Source organism: Elephas maximus, chromosome 18, assembly GCF_024166365.1.
Source record: "Elephas maximus indicus isolate mEleMax1 chromosome 18, mEleMax1 primary haplotype, whole genome shotgun sequence".
Classification (NCBI taxonomy): Eukaryota; Metazoa; Chordata; class Mammalia; order Proboscidea; family Elephantidae; genus Elephas; species Elephas maximus.
The window spans coordinates 77,443,838-77,464,031 of record NC_064836.1 but is presented as its reverse complement, the minus strand read 5'-3'; positions in this window follow the sequence as shown (position 1 = coordinate 77,464,031).

Below are 20,194 nucleotides of genomic sequence, written 5' to 3'. Positions count from 1 at the left end.
AGGCCTAGTGATCTATGTCTAAAAGGTCGCAGCCTTGAAAACCCTACGGAGCAGCTCTACCCCACACACGTGGGGCCGCCATGAGTTGGAACGGACCTGACGGCAACGGACAACAAACAATAAATCCTTACTCTGTGTCTCTGAAGAATTTAAATGTGCCAATTTAAATTTCGTTTCTAATTTCTCTCTTTGTTGCATCTGTGGTCTGCCATTCTTGGCATTAGACATCTTCATGTACTTTCTAATTACTTTCTGCACTCTCATCTCCAGAGGGTTATTTTCTACCAGATATTTGTGACCAGGACTCAAATCCCACCCCACCCAGCCCCCGTGATCATTTCAGTGTTGCCTGTGCCAGAGCTTATGTAATCACCAGTTCTAAGAGAAGATTTTAAATTAGGTTAGGTCTTTCACCAGTATTCAACATAGGCTGTGAATCACAATTTCTTTGGAATGACTCTTTCCATGCTTCCGGGCAGACAGCTATGACCAGGATGAAATTTCCCTGTCCTTAATCACAAATGGGGCAGCCCATTCCCAGTTCTTGCCTTTTCTATGCAAAGAGTTCCCATCCTGTGCCTGCCTTATCCCACTTCTGTGCAGGCACTGAAAACCAGAAGTTTCCAGGCTGCAGGAGTAACCACTTAGTATGTTATTCCTGAGAAAAAAGACAGAGAATGTATCTTCTTTTTCTGTGTCCCTCTTCATTTTCCCCAGAGATTCTAACATCTAGCAGGAAGTAAGGTAAGGGTGCCCTGGTTTCAAGAACTAGGCAAGATGCCTGTGTTAGAGAAACTGAGATTACTAGGCAGGTTATTCTCAGACATACCAAAAAAAAAAAACCAAACCCGGTGCCACCAAGTTGATTCTGACTCATAGTGACCCTGGTGGCGTAGTGGTTAAGTGCTAAGGCTGCTAACCAAAGGGTCGGCAGTTCACATCTGCCAGGCGCTCCTTGGAAACTCTATGGGGCAGTTCTACTCTGTCCTATAGGGTTGCTATGAGTTCTTAGACATAGAGGAGAGAAAACAGAGGCTCTGGGACCCTGGAACTGGAATTGCAGCTCATTATGGCACCTTGTTAATTCTGAATTTAAATATTCCCCTTCTAACTGGTACTAGAGCCTGGGGCAAGCTTACCAACAAGTGCAGGCTGAGTGCCTCTGATTGTGAGATAACACTGGATAAAGAGGCAAGGAGCCAAGCAGGTCATTTCTTAAAGAGTGCTGACTGTCTTTGGATTAGCACGTAATTTTAATTATGAGTGTAAGGAAGTCCTGTGAAAACTTGTGTACTATTTTTTTCACATATTTCTGTAATAATACTTTAAGAACTGTAACTTTACAGTTTATTGCAATTTGAGAAGATACAGAGCTATAATTCCAGACTTCTGGAATTAAAAAACAGAATCAACATGAAAAAGACCCAATGAAAGGGTTTTTTTCTTTTTTTTTTTCCATGTCTTAAGAGCCTATATTCATATACAGATAATTTAATAGGAGAAGAGTTGAACTGTGGGTAGGGGAGAATAATTTGCTTTCTTATTGAATAACTTTTCAAATGCAGGTCTTGATTCATTAGAATAATGGTATTAAAATAGTATTAAAAATCTATCAGGACTATTTTGGGGTGATGAAAAATATTTTGGTACTAGATAGAGAATGTACTAAGTACCACTGGATTGTTTATTTTAATTTTATGTTATGTTCCAATAAAAAAAGTATATCAGAAAATATTTTCTATGTTTACATTTTTTGTTTATGCCCTTAATTATTTCCTGTAGCTGAACTATGTTCACTGTGGGTGGTTATAGTCTCAAACAAGAAATATGGAAATGGAAAATACTGTTCCATTATTGAACTCAACATCTGCCAAATTTGCTTTTCTAAAGGCACTTTCATTTGGATCTTTGTAAGTGTTAGTAGCTTTATTTTGTATTTAATCTTTTCCATATTTTTAATGTTGCCCCATCATGGCACTGGTCTTTCCATAGTCATTGGTGGAGTCATAGATTCAAGCTCCCAGCTTTCCAACACTTAAGTCATAAAACACAGAGGCAAAGAAGAAAGGGACAGGCAATGGTAAGTTTTAAGTGAAGGAGAAGGAGCAAAGGGATTTTATCTATGTATTCTCAATTCAAAATAGATAGGTCCTTAAAGCAGATAGAACCTGCCTTCTAGATCAGGAAGCAGAGGAGGTTGTGTGAGTCAGGACATATCCCAAAGTGATTCTTAGGAATCCAATACAAACCACTTCATGAAATCAGGAACCGAAGAAGAGAAGCTCCCCTTGAGTAAGATAAGAAACCAGCTTCAGTCACCCTTAGGACTCTTAATTTTGTACCTCTGTGTTGGCCTCAGTTTTGTTTGCTGCTGACTTGAAAGGAAGAGATGCTTCCCTATGAGCTCTGGGTAGTAAAATGCAGGGAAAACTCTGATTGATCTTTGAGACCAATGACTATGCTAGGGAAATGGAACACTAGTCAGGATCATGCTTCCACCTCATAGCCTTAGGTGCAGGGTCTGTGATCGGCAGCTTCCACGAGGTTGAAACATAAGAGAAATAATTCTCCAAAGGAAAGTAGTGCTGCTCAAGAGATACAATATGTGTCTACTATATAAGCAAACAAGTATCACGTTCCTCTACTGCATTAAGCCCTTTACGGCTGCCTCAATCACTGTGCTCAATATTTCACATACCTTATCTCATTTAGCCTTCACAATCTCCTGTGAGATAGGTATTATTACCCCTGCATTATGTTTATTAAAGCCGAAGTTCAGGGAAGTTGAGACTTATCCACCTGTATGCACATATAGCAAGGACTGAAGGTGGATTTGAATTCATATGTTATTCTAATACCCATGCTCTTTTGGCTTTAGGGCTATATTAGGAAGGAATGAAGGCTTGGAGAATAACAGTGCCTTTTCTAGTCCAGGTGCCACAATTTCTCATTTATGTGCTTCCAAAAATCTAGAGTTTTTCAAAGGGAATTTGGCTGGAAAACAGTCCACATATACTTCTGAAGCTCAAGCAGCAGAACTAGCAGAACCTGGAGGGCATAGAATGCCACTTAATTTAAATAAATAAGTAAATAAAAACACCTTCTCTCCACCCCCACCCCCTCCCCGCCCCTCAGGAATCAAGCAACCTTGGTCAGTGCAACAGCTCTGACAGGAAAAAGCACAACTTTTCTCCGTGCGAGTGCCTGCACACCTTCCAGGCTCAGGGAGAGGAGCCTACGCTCCGGAGCTCCCCCTCTTGGGTTTCGTCTCACCTTTTCTTGCATGTGATAGTCTGCTGGCCAAGAACACTACTAGACCCTTGAGACCCTTGGTGCCAGTGGATTTTGATCATCGTTAGTACAATTTCCAACTAGCCCCTCTGTACCAATCCTGGGTGTTTTTACTTGTCCTTGGTCATTTCCCACTTCCATTCCCATCAACGATTATTCCAGGTCCCTGCCTCTCTCCTTAAATTCCCTGATCGACTCTCATCACTGTCTATATCAGAGGGTCTTCCTCCTGATGCACTGATAACGTCCTGGCCTTCAGATGTGATCTATTGCAAATTCTAGGCTACAAATCTACAAACATGTCCATACATGAACTCATTTTTATTGCGCTGAATGGTGGCCCCAAGAAACACGTCCATGTCCATTCTCTAGAATATGCGAATGTCACTTTATTTGGAAAAATGGTCTTTACAGGCTATTTAAATTAAGGATTTTGATTAAGGATTTTGAGGTGAGAAGATCAACCCAGAATGCTGGGAGATGGGGGGCTAAATCCAACGCCCAGGGTCCTTATGGGAGATGCACAGTAGACTTCTGACAGACAAAAGAGGAGGCAGCAATGTGACTATGGAGACAGACATTGGCATGATGCAGCCACAAGTCAAGGAATGACAACAGCCACGAGGACCTGGAAGAGGTAAAGAATGGATTCTCCCGCAGAGCCACTGGAGAGAGCGTGACCCTGCTAACTTCTTGATTTTGGGCATCTGGCCTCTGGAAATGTAAGAGATGAGCTTTCTGTTGTTTTAAGCCAACAAGTTTATGGAATTTGTTACAGCATCCCTAGGAAGCTAATGTTTGTGTTGTTGCTGCCCTCAAATCACCCCGGATTCGTCGCAAGCCTACATACAACTGAACAAGTCACTGCCTGGTCCTGTGCCATCCCCATGATTGGTTGCACACGGGACCGATGTGATCCATAGGGTTTTCACTGGGTGATTTTCAGAAGTCAACAGCCAGACCTTTCTTCCTAGTTGTTTTGGTCCGGCATCCCGACTGAAACCTGTTCATCAGAGCAACACACAACCCTCCACGGACAAACAGCTGGAGGCTGCTTATGAGGCTCACTGGCCAGAAATAGAACCCAGGTCTCTGGTACGGACGGTGAGAATTCTACCACTGAGCCATCAATGCCTCAAAGAAAACTAACACACCATACTTACTTTCTCTAATAACTCAGCGTCTTCCTACTTGCTGTAAACCACCACCAAAACCTGTGCCTGCTTGAGTCCCCCAGGACCGTGCTGCGTTAGTTATCTAGCATCTCTCGCCTCTGTATTTTCAACCTCTTCCTCTTAACTGACTCTTACCTCTTATCCTATAAAAATGCTCAAGCCTTCCCTATCATAAACAATACAATGACCATAAAAAGTCGATTTCTCACATTTCTGGAGGTCAGATGTCCAAAATCAAAAAGTTGGCAGGGTCACACTCCCTCCAGAGGCTCTATGGGAGAATCCGTTCTTTGCCTCTTCCAGGTTCTGGTGGCTGTTGTCATTCCTTGACTTGTGGCTGCATCACTCCAACGTCTACCTCCACAGTCACACTGCCTCCTCCTCTTTTGTCTGTCAAATGTCCCCTGTGCATCTCTCAGAAGGACACTTGGTTTTGGATTCCACCACTGTAAACCAACCAAAACAGGCAAACAAACTTCTCTTTAATGTGATATTTTTTTCTAAGGACCATCCAGTCTCTCTGTTTCCTTTCTCCTCCAAACTTTTCAAGAGATTACACCTCATCTCTAATATACAGTAACAATGATTTTCCCCACGACTGCATTGAAAAATTCTCTCACGAATACATCATCGACTTCCTTATCACTGTATCTAACAGGCAAATATTGTTCCTTATCCTGCTGGACTTCTCTGTGGCAATCAAAATTTATAAATGCTCTGCCCATATTTATATGAAAAAATAAATAAAAACACATAAAACGTCCTCCTCAGTAGGCTTCGCTGACACTTAGGTCTCCAGCTGCAATCTCTTCATACCTCCTATCCAGTCCCATTCGGTCTCCTTATTGGGCTTTTCCTCCTACGGTCGTTTAAAACTGTTTCCAAAGGCTGTATCACTGGGCCACTGGTCTCATTCTACAGAGGAACTTGTGAGAGCCAGAGCTCAACAGGACTGCCTTGTTTTGTTTTGTTTTGTTTTGGAGGGGGGTTTCACAAGTTTTCTGCCTTTGGCAGGGTGCAGTCTTACCGCTTTTCTATTTCTCATTTGAGTGGAAAATATTTGAATTTTCCTTCTCTGACAGGTTTCCTCCTTACACAGGTTCCAGCTTCTCAGGTTTTACTGTATAACACATCACTGGAGGTCTCACCCCACTCTTTTCCTCTAACCACCAACTACATAAAAATGATTTCTGAGTCGACATTTCCAGTTGGAAATCTTTGAGTTTTGACTTTGCCTAACCTAATGCCTTTCAGATTCTTCCATTTGGGTGGCTAACCCCTGTCAAAAATGGAAATGTCTCAGCTTTAGCCATTGTCTTCTTCAAACCTACTTCTCCAGGGTTTTTAAACAAGAACTGCATCACCTACTTAGCACCCATGCTATAAACATTCATTCTAAATTATTCCCTCACCCTTACCTCTTCCTCTGCAATAAATATCATGCTGACTGTACCACCTAAAATAGTCAGATCTACCCAGCCCTCTTCTTTCCTACTATTACTGCCCAGACTCTGGCTTTGCGTCATCTAAAACGGATTACTACAACAGCCTCCTAACTACCTGTAGGCTAAACTCCTCATATTGACCCTGTATTTGCTTATAATCCTTTTCTCTCTTCCCTTTGCTTATAGGAAAAGCAACAAGATCTTTAACGCAACCTCAAGACCCTTGACAGTCTGGCTCCTACGCATCCCTACAGTTATCTTTTGCAATTTCTGGTCTTCTACTTCCTGCCTAAGCAGCCCTTCTGTAGCAAGGATTAAGCAGAGGGCTGCTAAAGGGAAAATTTGGCGGTCGGAACTCACACAGCGGCTTTTCCAGAGAAAGACCCCAAACCCGGAATCTGCTTCAGTACAGATTACAGCCAAGAAAACCCTGTGGGGTGCTTCTGCTCTGTCACACTGGGTTTCTTTGAGTCAGATTCGATTCAGTGACACCCAATGACAATAACAACTCTATGTCTTAGCAACGTTAGTCAAAAAAAAAAAAAAAAAGTTACGGTAGAGTTGACCCAGACTAAAGGCAACCCTACAGGACAGAGTAGAGCTGTCGCAAAGGCTTTCCCAGGAGCGGCTGGTGGACTCCACCTGTTGGCTAGCAGCCGAACTCTTGACCCTGGCCCTACCAAGGCTTGGCAACATTAGTAGAGTTTCCTAAATATATATGTTTCAAGCTTCTCTGTTTCTGTTTACTCTATTCCTGGTCCCACATGCCTACCCACCTTTATCTGACAAATTCTTGCTCATCACTTAAGCAAACTCCTCTAAGAAGCTTTCACAGAGTAGTTCTCCGCCTTTCCTCATCATCCTGAATCTGGGTCAGTTTCCTCGCAAATGTTTCCATCTCTGCATTGACTCTGCTGTGCCTGGCTCCTCATTGGACCATGGTCTCTTTGAGAGCGTGAACGCTAGTTTCCTATCACCTAGCATGATGCATAACGTTTTTGTTGGGCGCTGGAAGTGAAATCCACTCACAGCAACCCCATGTGAACGGAGTAGAACTGCCCTACAGGATTTTTTGGGCTGTAATCTTTGGGGTAGCAGATGGCCAGGTCTTTCTCCCACAGAGCCAGTGGGGGAGTACCAACCCCAACCTTTTGGTTAGCAGACCAGTGCTTAACCATTGGGCTTCCGGGGCTCCTTAGGATGCATAACAGGCCTTCAGTAAATATTTTAATAAAATGGATGAACAATTAAGTTTATTCTGCTAAGGACAATAGTGTGATGAACCAACTTTAAGCCAAAAACTTCTCTATAAATATCTTTCTCTAAAATGAGCTGCCACTATGTATCTTTGTATCTTATGTACTTATGGGTCTATATATCTAATGGAGCCCTGGTTGCAGTAATGTTTAAGTGTTGGGCTGTTAACCAAAATGTCGGAATTTTGAATCCACCAGGCACTCCTTGGAAATGCTTTGGGGCAGTTCTACTCTGTCCTATAGGGTGGCTATGAGTCGGAATCCACTGGACAGCAATGGATTGGGTTTTTAGTGTAATGATCATGAAGGTCAGTTTTAATAACCTACCGGTGAGTCTTTATGCTTTTCTTCCATCCATGCTCATTGTCATAACATCTAGCAATATAAAAGTTACCTTTTAAATAAAAGAATGCATAATGAAAACAGACAATTCATCTAAAAGTTTATTAGCCAATCGTAGCTTCTTTCTGCAGCTTCTTACCCAAGATAATAGTTGTGATTTTGATTTCTAATTTTCTTTGCTTTCCCCGCCCAGTGTTTTGATGACATTGCAGAATGCTGTAGTGAGAATAAGGAGAGGAAAAGAATCCAAATGACTGAAACCAATTTATGAATAATCTCTCCAAAGAGTTTGTATATTAGGTGTGCATTAGGAGGTACCATGCTCCCCAGAAAATGTGGGTAGAAACAGGACAGTTCATTTTAAAGACAAAATGATGGGTATCTCATTTTGTAAAACAAGGCCGCATTAGCTGAGAAAGGCCCTTTACAAAGTAAATAGTGGTTGGTAAGGGTGGGACCTGAATTTAAAGATAAACCGTATACTTATGTTTGAGTGATGGCAAGTTAAAAGATGCCGAATCAACAAAAATCTATTACTTGAATTTAATAGCTGAAATGAGGTCATCCAACTTTTCAATTCCAATTTCACACATTGTAGAATCACAAAGCAGAAGCACCATCCAGTATCAACAGACTCGTATTATTTTGAACATTCAGAATGCTTTGTTGTTGAAAGAAATAGAGATTACCTTTCACATTAACACTTATTTCTAGAAAGAAACTATCAGGTTATGTTTTATTTTTTGCTTTAAAATGAAAAACCACTCAGAAATTAGAGCGATATATGTCCAATCTAATAAAATAACAAAAAAGAAATAAGGAGGGCAAATTAATTTTATCAAAATTTCACTTGTTAAGTCCAACTATAATTATTTGTGAGGATGCAATTAGTTTCTATGCAGTTTCATAATAATAACTTTCTGTAATTTGACATATTTTAAGAAACAAGTTTAAGACTTACAGAACAATTTTGTCAGTCTAACCAGATAACATTTAAAACACCCAGTATCCACGTTCCAGGAGTGGAGATCTTGAAGCGGGCAGGGCATTTTCATACCTTGAACTGTCGGTGGCATTTAGATCTTCTCTCAGAAAGAAGCGGGGTGGTGTCTTCTGTGTCTTTATGTTCTCAAAGGCTTTCAGTATGTCACAGGAGAGGAGTTCAGCAAATCCTTCCAGCTTTCCTACAGCTTGACTCTGCATTATCACATGTAAATACATGAGAAATTAATCATCAAATACGTCTTAATATCCATCAACCACTAATAAACTTTCTGTATTTGTCTTTCTGAGGAAAGTTCCAGTATCTTTAGGGTACCTATTTTCCTTTCTACGTCCAGAGGGCCTTTTTCTGCTATCATGAGTTATTAGTGATAATTTGGGTTTTTTTAGGAACTAACTGGGCAGATGGAGTTATAGGAGAGATCCTAAAGGAACAACCAAGTCAGATTAATGGACAGGGTTTCCTGGTAGGTTTCTAAATGAATGCAAGCAAATAACAGTTTACTTGAAGGATGAATTTAACATTTTATTCTAAAAGTTTACTCTGAATGTTGGTGTACTTGTTAAAATTTGTATTTTTCTCCTGCATTTTTCCCAGTTAATTTGAAAAACAATTGTGCCTTTGCTTATTACTTTTAATTTAGCTAGGATAACACATTATAAAGATGATGCTTTAAAAAACCGCAAACACAAAAGCCATAATCTCATGATAATTATTTTAAATTGGAACAAATTGCAATAAACTGATTTCATTCATTTTTACCTTGATAAATTTTAGATTCAAAGTGTCTCTACTGAATTATTTTATGGAATTAAAACCGCTCTGAAAAGGGTTGTGATGCCTTTAAATTGGACAGAGGGAAATAAAATGCTTCTCAGCAAGCCCTTCTGACCTTATAAGGCTTCAGGAAGCATATATATAGAGGTAAGCTCTTTCCTGAGGTTTCACAGTCTCTGAGGATAGAAAGGGGATCCCGTTGCCAAGTGATACTCTATTTCTCATGGTTGAGCCTGCTGTTTGGAAAAAAAAAATCATGTCCCAGTTAGTAATCCCAGTGTTCCTTCCTGTTCCTATAAGTGAAGGGTCCAGGAGTAAAGAACACATTCATTCACTAAAAAAAAAAAAAAAGGACCAGAAACATTTATCCCGTGGGAAGGAGCCATTTATAGAACTGCCTAAAATATGTCTTTCTTTGGGCAAGTTAGATGATAATCTGCTGTATTACTGAGATGACCTTTAGGCTTCTGCACTGGTTTTAAACGTGTTCATTTCTGAAGTTGGAGTCATTTTAAAGAAGAAGGGGGATTGCCAAAGAAAGAAACTGTTATACGGCTAATTTCTTTGTATGGCATTCAGACCAGCTCGCCCAAACAGGATTTATTCACATCTGTGAAATTAAAACAGTAATCGCCTCCTTAGGATTTCTTACCTATGGCATTACCCTCATAATATAGTCTTATAAGTTATAGTCTTTTTAAATTTAGTATATAATTTTATGACTTATTAAATACGTCATAAAAGTAACTGGGCTAGAGAAACTGAGTCATCGTGGGAGAAACCCAGGTCATGGAGCTCATTGGGCACAGCTGACCAGAAACTAATAATTCTTGGACTCTGATTGCTGATGTGGGACAAGGAGAGGCTTCTGTCGCAGTTAATAGGAGCCACTTGAGAGTGGGCACAGGATACAGCGTAAGGGTACAGGCTGTAGACAGGACCCACTGATTCTAGCCTCACCACAGCCTTACTACCCATCACACAGAATATGACCTTGAGACAATATTTTAGTTTCCTGAGACCTCAGTTTCAAAACCCGTAGTGAGGATTGAATAATTTCTAAGGCTTTTCTGGCTCAAAATTCTGTGGTTCCGTGCTCTATCTTCTTTGGCTGTCTCTCAGTCGTGAAGAAAGACCCTGTTTTGCCTAAAAGATTTTCATGTTCATTCAATCAGTATCCTACCTACGAATTAAATATAGTTTTTTTGCTAAAACCTATTGTTCGACTTTATGATTTACATTTATTTTTATCCGTGAGCCAAACAGGATGTGCTACACCCTCTCCTTCAGAGGAAAGCTGTGTCTTGCTTACGAGAAGAGAGGTACCACTGAGGTACCACTCTTACTGAGATAATGCTCACTGTATGGGAGGCTGCTTTCTCTCCACGGGCATTAGCAAAAAAAATTGGGGTGGGGTCAGTGTGATGGTTCAGATTGTGTGTGGACTTGGCTGGGCCATGATTCTCAGTGTTTTGGCAGTTGTATAATGCTGTGATCACTTCCTTGTTGAAATTTGATATGTGATCACCCCATGATGGAATTTGCTAAGTGTTACCAGCAGGGGCCAGGTCTGTGGTGGCTCACTGCCCCCTCGGCTTTCATCTCTCTGCCCTCTGCTGCCTACTTCCTTCCTGCTTGACTTGCCAAGGCTTTTGGCTTGTTCTGGATGCAGCGGCTGCCCCTTGTCATCTGACCTCTGGTTCTTGGGACTTGAGCTAGCAGCTTACCTGTCAATCTTGGGATTCATCGACCTTCACAACCTGTGAGTGGGAGCCCTGCTCTCTGACCTGCTGATCTTGGGTCCGCCAGCCCCCGTGGCCCGTGAATCGGGAGAGACCTCTATCCCAATTCATGGACTTGGTACATTCCAGCCTCTACAATCATGTGAGCTGTTTCCCTGATATAAATCTCTCTCTCCCTCTCTCTCTCTATGTATATATAAAAAAAAAAAAATTTTTTTTATACATATATATACATATATATTTTTATTTATAAGCTTTACTGGTTTTGTTTCTCTAGCTAACCCAGCCAACGGCATTTAGTACCAAAAGTGGTTATAGAGAAACAAAATTGTAAAGACGAGTATTCTAAATTGGTTCTCAAGTCTGGTTAGTATTAAAGACGTTGATGACAGCTTCCAGTAGTGAAGTGAGCACTGCTAATCCATGGCGTGAGGTGACAATTCAAATATGCAAAATATTACCACCGATATTTCAGGTATTGGTGAAAGGCAAGGCTCTGGGTGATTGCATGTGTGATACCTTTCTACAATTTTGTCATAAGAAGTATAAGGAATCTGGATGGTTGGTCCTACTTTCACTAGACAAACTGGTGAAATAAACAGATGCACTCAGGACTTCAGAGTCAAAGCTCAAGTGCGGCACAAACGGCCTCAAATTTTCCCCTTGTGCTTTGAAGAAACCCTTATTTCTTGTAGGAAGAGAGCTAAAATTGCTGAAAAACAAACCCACAGTCTTATTGTAAGAGTGACTGAATTACAGCACCAGCTCAATTGCCAACCTTCTGAAGTTAAAGTGAGGGTGTTGATTGGGAAGAAATGGGATCCTGAGATTTGGGATGGGGACATATGGGTAGATAAACAGGAAGCTGGAGACACTGAGCCCCTAAATTCCACTGAATCACTCCTGCCAGCAGAAACACTCCCATCTGAAGAGATTACTTCCTGTTTTTCTGCTACACCACCCCACCCAGAAAAACCATTAGCCACCCCCCACTCTCATCTAATGAGATTAGCCCTAGTCCAGCTGTCTCTAAAGAGCCCTTGCCTGAGTCATTGCCTGGGGCATCTCCTGAGGCAGATGTTTTAGAAGACAATGCTGAATGTTCTCAAAACAATTCCACACTACCAATTCTGGCTTCTAGAGCTATAATTAAGTCCCAGCAAGCCCCAAATGGTAAAGTACAAAGTGTGATCCAGGAGGAGGTACGCTAAACTCCAAAAGAACTGCTTGACTTTTCTAATATGTACAAACAGAAACCTGAGGAATATGTGTGGGAATGGCTATTAAGGGTGTGGGATAATGATGCAAGGAACATAAAGATGGGTCAGTCTCAGTTTTTGATATAGGTCCACTAAGGACAGATTCTTCATTCAATGTTTCAGCTCCAGAAGTTAGGACAGGATCTAATAGTTTATTTGGTTGGGCTGCTGAAGCATGCATTACATGGTGGCCTACACAAAATCGAGTTGAAATACCAGACCTGCCTTGGTATACTGTAGAAGAAAGTATCCAAAGGCTTTGGCAAATTGGCATGCTAAAATGGATTTATCAGGTTAGACCCACAGACCCACACATGGAATGCCCACACCTTTTACCACAACCTTAAGGAACAAATTTGTGAGGGGAGCTCCAGAGTCCTTGAAGACTGCTGTGATTGATATTTTACGTAAATCATATTTGACAGTGGAAACTGCCCTAACTGAATCAAGACACCTAACCACGATGGGGCTGATTGGACCCCATGGTAGTAGGGGCCAAGTGGCTGCACTCAATTGACAAAGACAGGGTGGGCATGGTAACACTAATGGACAATGGAGTAAAAGCAGTAATCAGAATAGTCTGACTTATAGGGACCTATGGCATTGGCTACTTTGTCATGGTGTTCTAGAAGTGAAACAGATTGGAAATCTACTAAATATTTACTTGATCTGTACAAACAGATGAATTCTAGGTCCGGTGAACAGTAGTCTAACTCGAATCGCCAGAATAGAGAGCCATAGTCCCTCAATCAATTCCCAGACTTGGGCGAGTTTAAAGACCTGCAACCCCTTGAATGAAGGGGAAGCCAGGTCCCCTTGAGGAAGGACTCCAATACACTACCAAAAACATATACTGTTAATCTCTCTCTCTCAGCCTTGCCCAAAGGGATCTATGGCCTTTTACAAGAGTGACCACTGGGGAAAAGGAAATAATCAGACTTTTGGGGGATTACTGGATGTTGGCTCTGAACTGACACTAATATCAGGAGACCCAAAATGTCACTGTGGCCCACCAGAGTGGGGGTATATGGAAGTCAGGTTATTAGTGGACTCTTGGCTCAGGTACATCTCAGAGTAGGTCGAGTGGGTCCCCAAACCCATCCTGTAGTGATTTCCCCAGTTCCAGAATGCATAGTTGGAATAGATACACTCAGCAACTGGCAGAACCCCCACATTGGATCCCTGATAAATGGAATAACGGCTATTACGGTAGGAAAAGCCAAGTGGAAGCTATTAAAACTGCCCCTACATAAGAAAATAGTAAATCAAAAGCAATACCACATTCCTGGAGGGATTTCAGAGATTATTGCCACCATCAAGGTCTTGAAGAATGCAGGGGTGGTGATTCCCACCACATTCCCATTCAGCTCACCTATTTGACCTGTACAAAAAACAGACGGATCTTGGAGAATGAAAGTAGATTATCGAAAACCAGGTGGTGACTCCAACTGCAGCTGCTCTTCCAGATATAGATTCATTGCTTGAGCAAATTAATGCATCTCCTGGCACCTGGCATGCCGCTATCAATCTGGCTAATGTCTTTTTCTCCTTACTTGTTTCTAAAGACCACCAGCAGCAGTTTGCCTCCAGCTGGCAAGGCCAGCAATACACCTTCACTTGCCTACCTCAGAGCTACATCGACTCTCCAGCCCTATGTCATAGTTTTGTCCTCAGGGAGCTTGATCGCCTTTTCCTTCCACAAGATGTCACACTGGTCCATTACGTTGGTGACATTATGCTGATTGGACCTAGTAAGGAAGCAGTGTCAATGCCTCTGGACTTACTGGTAAAATATTTGCATGATAGAGGGTAGAAAATTAATCCCACAAAAATTCAGGCACCTTCCACCTCAGTGAAATTTCTAGGAGTCCAGTGGTATGGGTCATGTTGAGATATTCCTTTTAAAGCAAAGGATAAGTTGTTGCATCTGGCTGTTCCCACAACTAAAAAGGAGGAAAAACGTCTAGTGGGCCTCTTTGGGTTTTGGAGGCAACATATTCCTCACCTGGGTGTGCTACTCTGGCCTATTTATCAAATGACTCAAAAAGCTACCAGTTTTGAGTGAGGCCCAGAACAAGAAAAGGCTCTGCAACAGATTCAGGCTGCTATGCACACTGCTCTGCCACTTGGGCCACATGATCCAGCTGATCCAATGGCCCTTAAAGTGTCACTGGCAGATAGAGATGCTGTTTGGAGTCTTTGGCGGGCCCCTATTGGTGAATTACAGTGCAGACCCTTAGGATTTTGGAGCAAAACCCTGCCATCCTCTACAGATAACTAATCTCCTTTTGAGAAACAGCTTTTGGCTTGTTACTGGGCCTTAGTAGAGACTGAGCACTTAACCATAGGACACCAAGTCACCATGCAGCCTGAGCTTCCCATCATGAACTGAGTGTTGTCTGACCCACACAATCATAAAGTCGGACGTACACAGCAGCACTCCATCATTAAATAGAAATGATATATATGGGATTGGGCCAGAGCAGGATGTGAATGTACAAGTAAGTTGTATGAGGAAGTGGCCCAAATGCCCATGATCTCCACTCTTGTCACATTACCTTCCATCTCCCAGTCTGCACCGATGGCCTCATGGGGAGTTCCTTGTGATCAGCTGACTGAAGAAAACTCGTGCCCGGTTTACAGATGGTTCTGTGTAATATGCAGACACCACTGGAAAGTAGAGAGCAGCAGCATTATAGGCCCTTTCTGGGACCTCCCCAAAGGACAGTGGTGAAGGGGAATCCTCCCAATGGGCAGAACTTCAAGCAGTGCACCTTGTTGTTCACGTTGCTTGGAAGGAGAAATGGCCAGATGTGCAATTGCATACTGACTCATGGGCTGTGGCCAATCATTTGGCTAGATAGTCAAGGACTTGGATGGAACATTATTGGAAAATTGGAGACAAGGATTTATGGGGAAGAGATATGTGAGCAGACCTCTCTGAACGGGCCATAGACATGAAGATATTTGTGTCTCATGTGAATGTTCACCAAAGGGTGACTTCAGCAGAGAATGATGTTAATGATCAAGAGGATAGGATGAAGTGTTCTGTGGAAACCAGTCATCCTCTTTCCCCAGTTACTCCTGTCATTGCTCAAAGGGTTCATGAACAAAGTGGCCATGGTGGCAAGGATGGAGGTTATACATGGGCCCAGCAATATGGACTTTCACTCACCAAAGCTAACTTGGCTACAACCACTGCTGAGTGCCCAATCTGCCAGCAGCAGAGACCAAAACTGAGTCCCTGATATGGCACCATCCCTTGAGTTGATCAGCCAGCAACCTGGTGGCAAGTTGATTACACTGGATAACTTCCATCATGGAAAAGGCAGCATTTTGCCCTTACTGATTTAGACACTTACTCTGGATATGGATTTGCCTTCCCGGCACACCGTGCTACTGCCAAAACTACCATTTATGGACTTACAGAATACCTTATTCACCGTCATGATATCCCACACAGCATTGCCTCTGATCAAGGGCTCGCTTCACAGCAAATGAAGTGCAGCTGGGCCCATGCTCATGGAATTCACTGGTCTTACCATATTTCCCACCATCCTGAAGCAGCTGGCTTGATAGAATGATGAAATGGCCTCCTAAAGACATAATTATGGCACCAGCTAGGTGGCAATACCTTGCAGGGTTGGGGCGATGTTCTCCAGGAGGCTGTATATGCTCTAAACCAACATCCAATATATGGTATTGTTTCTTCCATAGCCAGGATTCACGAGTCCAGGAATCAAGGGGTGGAAATTGGAGTGGCACTATTCATTGTTACCCCTAGTGACCCACTTGAAAGATTTTTGCTTCCTATCCCCTTATGCTCTGCAGGTGTAGTGGTCTTAGTTCCAAAGGGAGGAATGCTGCCACCTGGCGACACATCACTGATTCCATTGAACTGGAAGCTAAGAATGCCACCTGGCCACTTTGGGCTCCTTATGCCTCTCACTGAACAGGCAAAGAAGGGAGTTACCATACTGGCTGGTGTGATTGATCCTGATTACCAGGAGGAAATCGGATTGATATTACATAATTGAGGTAAAGAAAAGTATGTCTGGAATGCAGGAGATCCCTTAGGGCTTCTCTTAGTACTACCATGCCCCGTGATTCAAGTCAATGGAAAGCAACTGCAACACAATTCCGACATGACTACTGATGGCCCAGACCCTTCAGGAATGAAGGTTTGGGTCACCCCACCAGGCAAAGAACCACGACCTGCTGAGGTGCTTTCTGAGGGCAAAGTGAATATGGAATGGGTGATGGAAGAAGGTAGTTCTAAATACCAGTTACAGCTACGTGATTAGTTGCAGAAACAAGGACTGTAATTGTTATGAGTATTTCTGCTTTGTATGTGTGCATCGGATTTTTCTTTTCTTCTTCACATATAAAATATAAGATGTAAACAGGGCTAGTGTATTTTCAGTTGTATGTGTGTTAGTTATATCATGCTAGGGCCAAGTATGACTTTGTAATTGTCTTTATTCAGAGATTATGTATGGTTTGGGGAGATGTGTACAGGTGCCAAGTTGACAAGGGGTGGGCTGTGATGGTTAAGATTGTGTGTCAACTTGGCTGGGCCATGATTCTCAGTGTTTTGGCAGTTGAATAATGTTGTGATCACTTCCCTGTAGAAATTTGATATGTGGTCACCCCAATGATGGAATCTGCTGAGTGGTACCAGGAGGGGTGCGGCCTGTGGTGGCTCACCACTCCCTCAGCTTTCATCTCTCTGCCCTCCATTACCTACTTCCTTCTTGCTCACCTTCCCAAGATTTTTGGCTTGTTCTGGATCCTGCAGCTGCATCTTGTCCTCTGACCTCCAGTTCTTGGGACTTGAGCTAGCAGCTTACCTGCCGATCTTGGAATTTGTTGATCTTCACAGCCTGTGAGTAAGAGTGCTACTCTCCGACTGCATATCTTGGGTTTGCCAGCCCCTGCAGCTACATGAATCAGGAGAAGCCTTGTGTTCTTGCCTGCCAATATTGGGATTTGTTGACCTTCACAGCCTGTGAGCACGATCCCTGCTCTCTGACCTGCCAGTCTTGGGTTCACCAGCCCCGGCAGCTGCATGAATCGGGAGAGGCCTCTATCCTGATCCACAGACTTGGGGGAAGTTCTAACCTCTACAATCATGTGAGCTGTTTCCTTGATATAAATCTCTTTCTATATATATATATATTTATATGCTTTACTGGTTTTTCTTCTCTAGAGGACCCAGCCTAAGACAAAGGACATGTTACATGGCCTTTGCCATCGAGTCAATTCCAACTCCTAGTGACCATATAGGACAGAATTAGAACCGCCCTGTAGAGTTTCCAAGGAGCGGCTGGTGGATTCAAACTGCTGACCTTTTGGTTAGCAGGTAAATGCTTAACCACTGAGCCACCAGGCCTCCTACATGAGAGTAGGTCAGGGAAAGAAGAGCTCAATAAAATCTAGCTTTAGCAACAAATGCAGAAGCCAACAGACCAGTCGTATAAGCAGGGCCTGTTCTTGATTAGCAATGTCAACCACAAAGAGCAACATTGCTGGAATGTCTAAAAGGCTTTCAGTCATCTGGTGATAAGGGAGAGGAATTGTGTAAAAATGTTGCCAGCTCTGGTTTCTGTGATTTGAATAGGTTTCTTGGGGATAGAATCTAATTATTCTCTTTTGATGGAATATCTCCTACCACTTCACCCAAGTAACCCCTAGTGACATAAGTTCCAACATTTAGTGACTCCAGCATCAGGATTGCCAAAAGATTGCTCTACCACATGTAAATATGTGCATTAATGAGGTTTATTAAGTATTGAGTATTATTTGAGAGTGCTGTTCTTACTTCACACAGACAAATTCTGTACCATTGAGAAATAAACATGGGAGCCAGATACAGATTGCAAATATTACTAATGCATTCCTGATAAAACCGAATTAGAAAACCTCTCTTGCCTTTGAGACCAAAACTGATGTTTTCACAGGTTTAGACACAGGGACTTATATTTGGAGATAGTTGGTTCTTCAAAGCAGACACATACTCCAGAAACTGCTTCACATCTAGTTGTACACAGAGAGATCAAGAGAAAAAGATCACATATGCTCAGCAACCGTGAATGTATTGTCATTGTCCAGTAGGAAAAAAGGGTGGGTCAGCGTAAGTCAGGCTTCCACATCTCACCGTTTGTGTTCATTTCTCCTCCTCCCAAGGAAAAGAACAAGTAAAATGTCAGAGAAAGGTGAGTGGCCTCTTTATAGTACTTCTGAGAGAGAGGAAGTTCCTATTTTACAAACGAAGTAGAACATGGGAAGAGAGAGAAGATCGTTTCTCCTACACCATAATGAGACTGATAACTTTAACAAATTAACCGAAACATTACTATGAAATGAATGTTCGTTTTTCCAGATTACTGATTATAAAACATGGATTCTATCTAATAATTTTAATAGTGCTACTATTTGTTTCTTCTGAGCTTGTAGTAAATTCATTCCTTTATTTAACAAACCTACAGTTCTTACTTTGTGACAGATACTAGAGATAAAATTAAAAAAACAAACAAAAACAGTCAATCTTGAGTCTGTTCCGACTCACGTAGCCCCGTACGTGTCAGACTAGAACTGTGCTCCACAGGGTTTTCAAAGGCCAGTTTTTTGGAAGTAGCTCATCAGGCCTTTCTTCTGAGGTGCCTCTGGGTGGACTCAAGCCTCCAACCATTTGGTTAGCAGCTGAGCATTTTAACGGTTTTCACCACTCAAGGACTCCTAGGTTACAATAGCACCTTCAGAGATAACGTGATACACTTGGGGAGATAAACTTGAGTGAACAACTTCAGTGTACTGTGGAAAGTGCCACAACAGAGGACAGTAGCTAATTATACTTCAAGGAGGAAATGAGGGAAACCTTCACTGAGGTATAGCTAGCTCCCATCAAGTCAACTCCAATTCATGGTGACCTTATGTACCACAGAACAAAACGTTGCCTAGTCCTGCTTCCGCTGCTATTCATAAGGTTTTCACTGGCTAGTGCTTTTCAGAAGTAGACTGCCGGGTCCTTCTTCCTAGTCTGTCTTAGTCTGGAAGCTCAGCTGAAACCTGTCCTCCATGGGTGACCCTGCCGGTGACCTTCTGCATGTGAAAGCTGGACAATGACTAAGGAAGATGGAAGAAGAGTTGACGCCTTTGAATTGTGGTGTTGGCGAAGAATATTGAATAAACCATGGACTGCCAAAAGAACGAACAAATCTGTCTTGGAAGAAGTACAACCAGAATGCTCCTTAGAGGCAAAGATGGCGAAATTGCGTCTTACATACTTTGGACATATTGTCAGGAGGAATCAGTCCCTGGAGAAGGACATCATGCTTGGCAAAGTACAGGGTCAGCAGAAAAGAAGAAGACCCTCCACGTGGTGGATTGACACAGTGGCTGCAACAATGAGCTCAAGCATAATAACGACTGTAAGCACGGTGCATGACCTGGCAGTGTTTCGTTCTGTTGTGCATAGGGTCGCTATGAGTCAGAACCGACTCGACGGCTCCTAACAACAACAACAACAGTCCTGCTTCATCTTCACAATTGCTGGTATATTCGAGTCCATTGTTGTGGCTACTGTGCCAGTCCATCTCACCAGCAGCATCCCTTGCCAGACCTCCACTTCACCAAACAGCAACTGATCGCTCTTTACAACATGTCCAAAGCAAGCAACAATGTTCTTTTGTGACCCATAAGGTTTTCATTGGGTAATTTGCAGAAGCAGATCACCAAGCCTTTCTTCCTAGTCTGTCTTAGTCTGGGAGCTCTGCTGAAACTTGTCAACTAGGGGTGACCATGCCGGTATTTGAAATGCCGATGTCATAGCTTCACAGCAACGTGCAAGCGACCACAGTAGCACACACTGACAGACAAGTGTGATACTTAAATATGGAAACTGG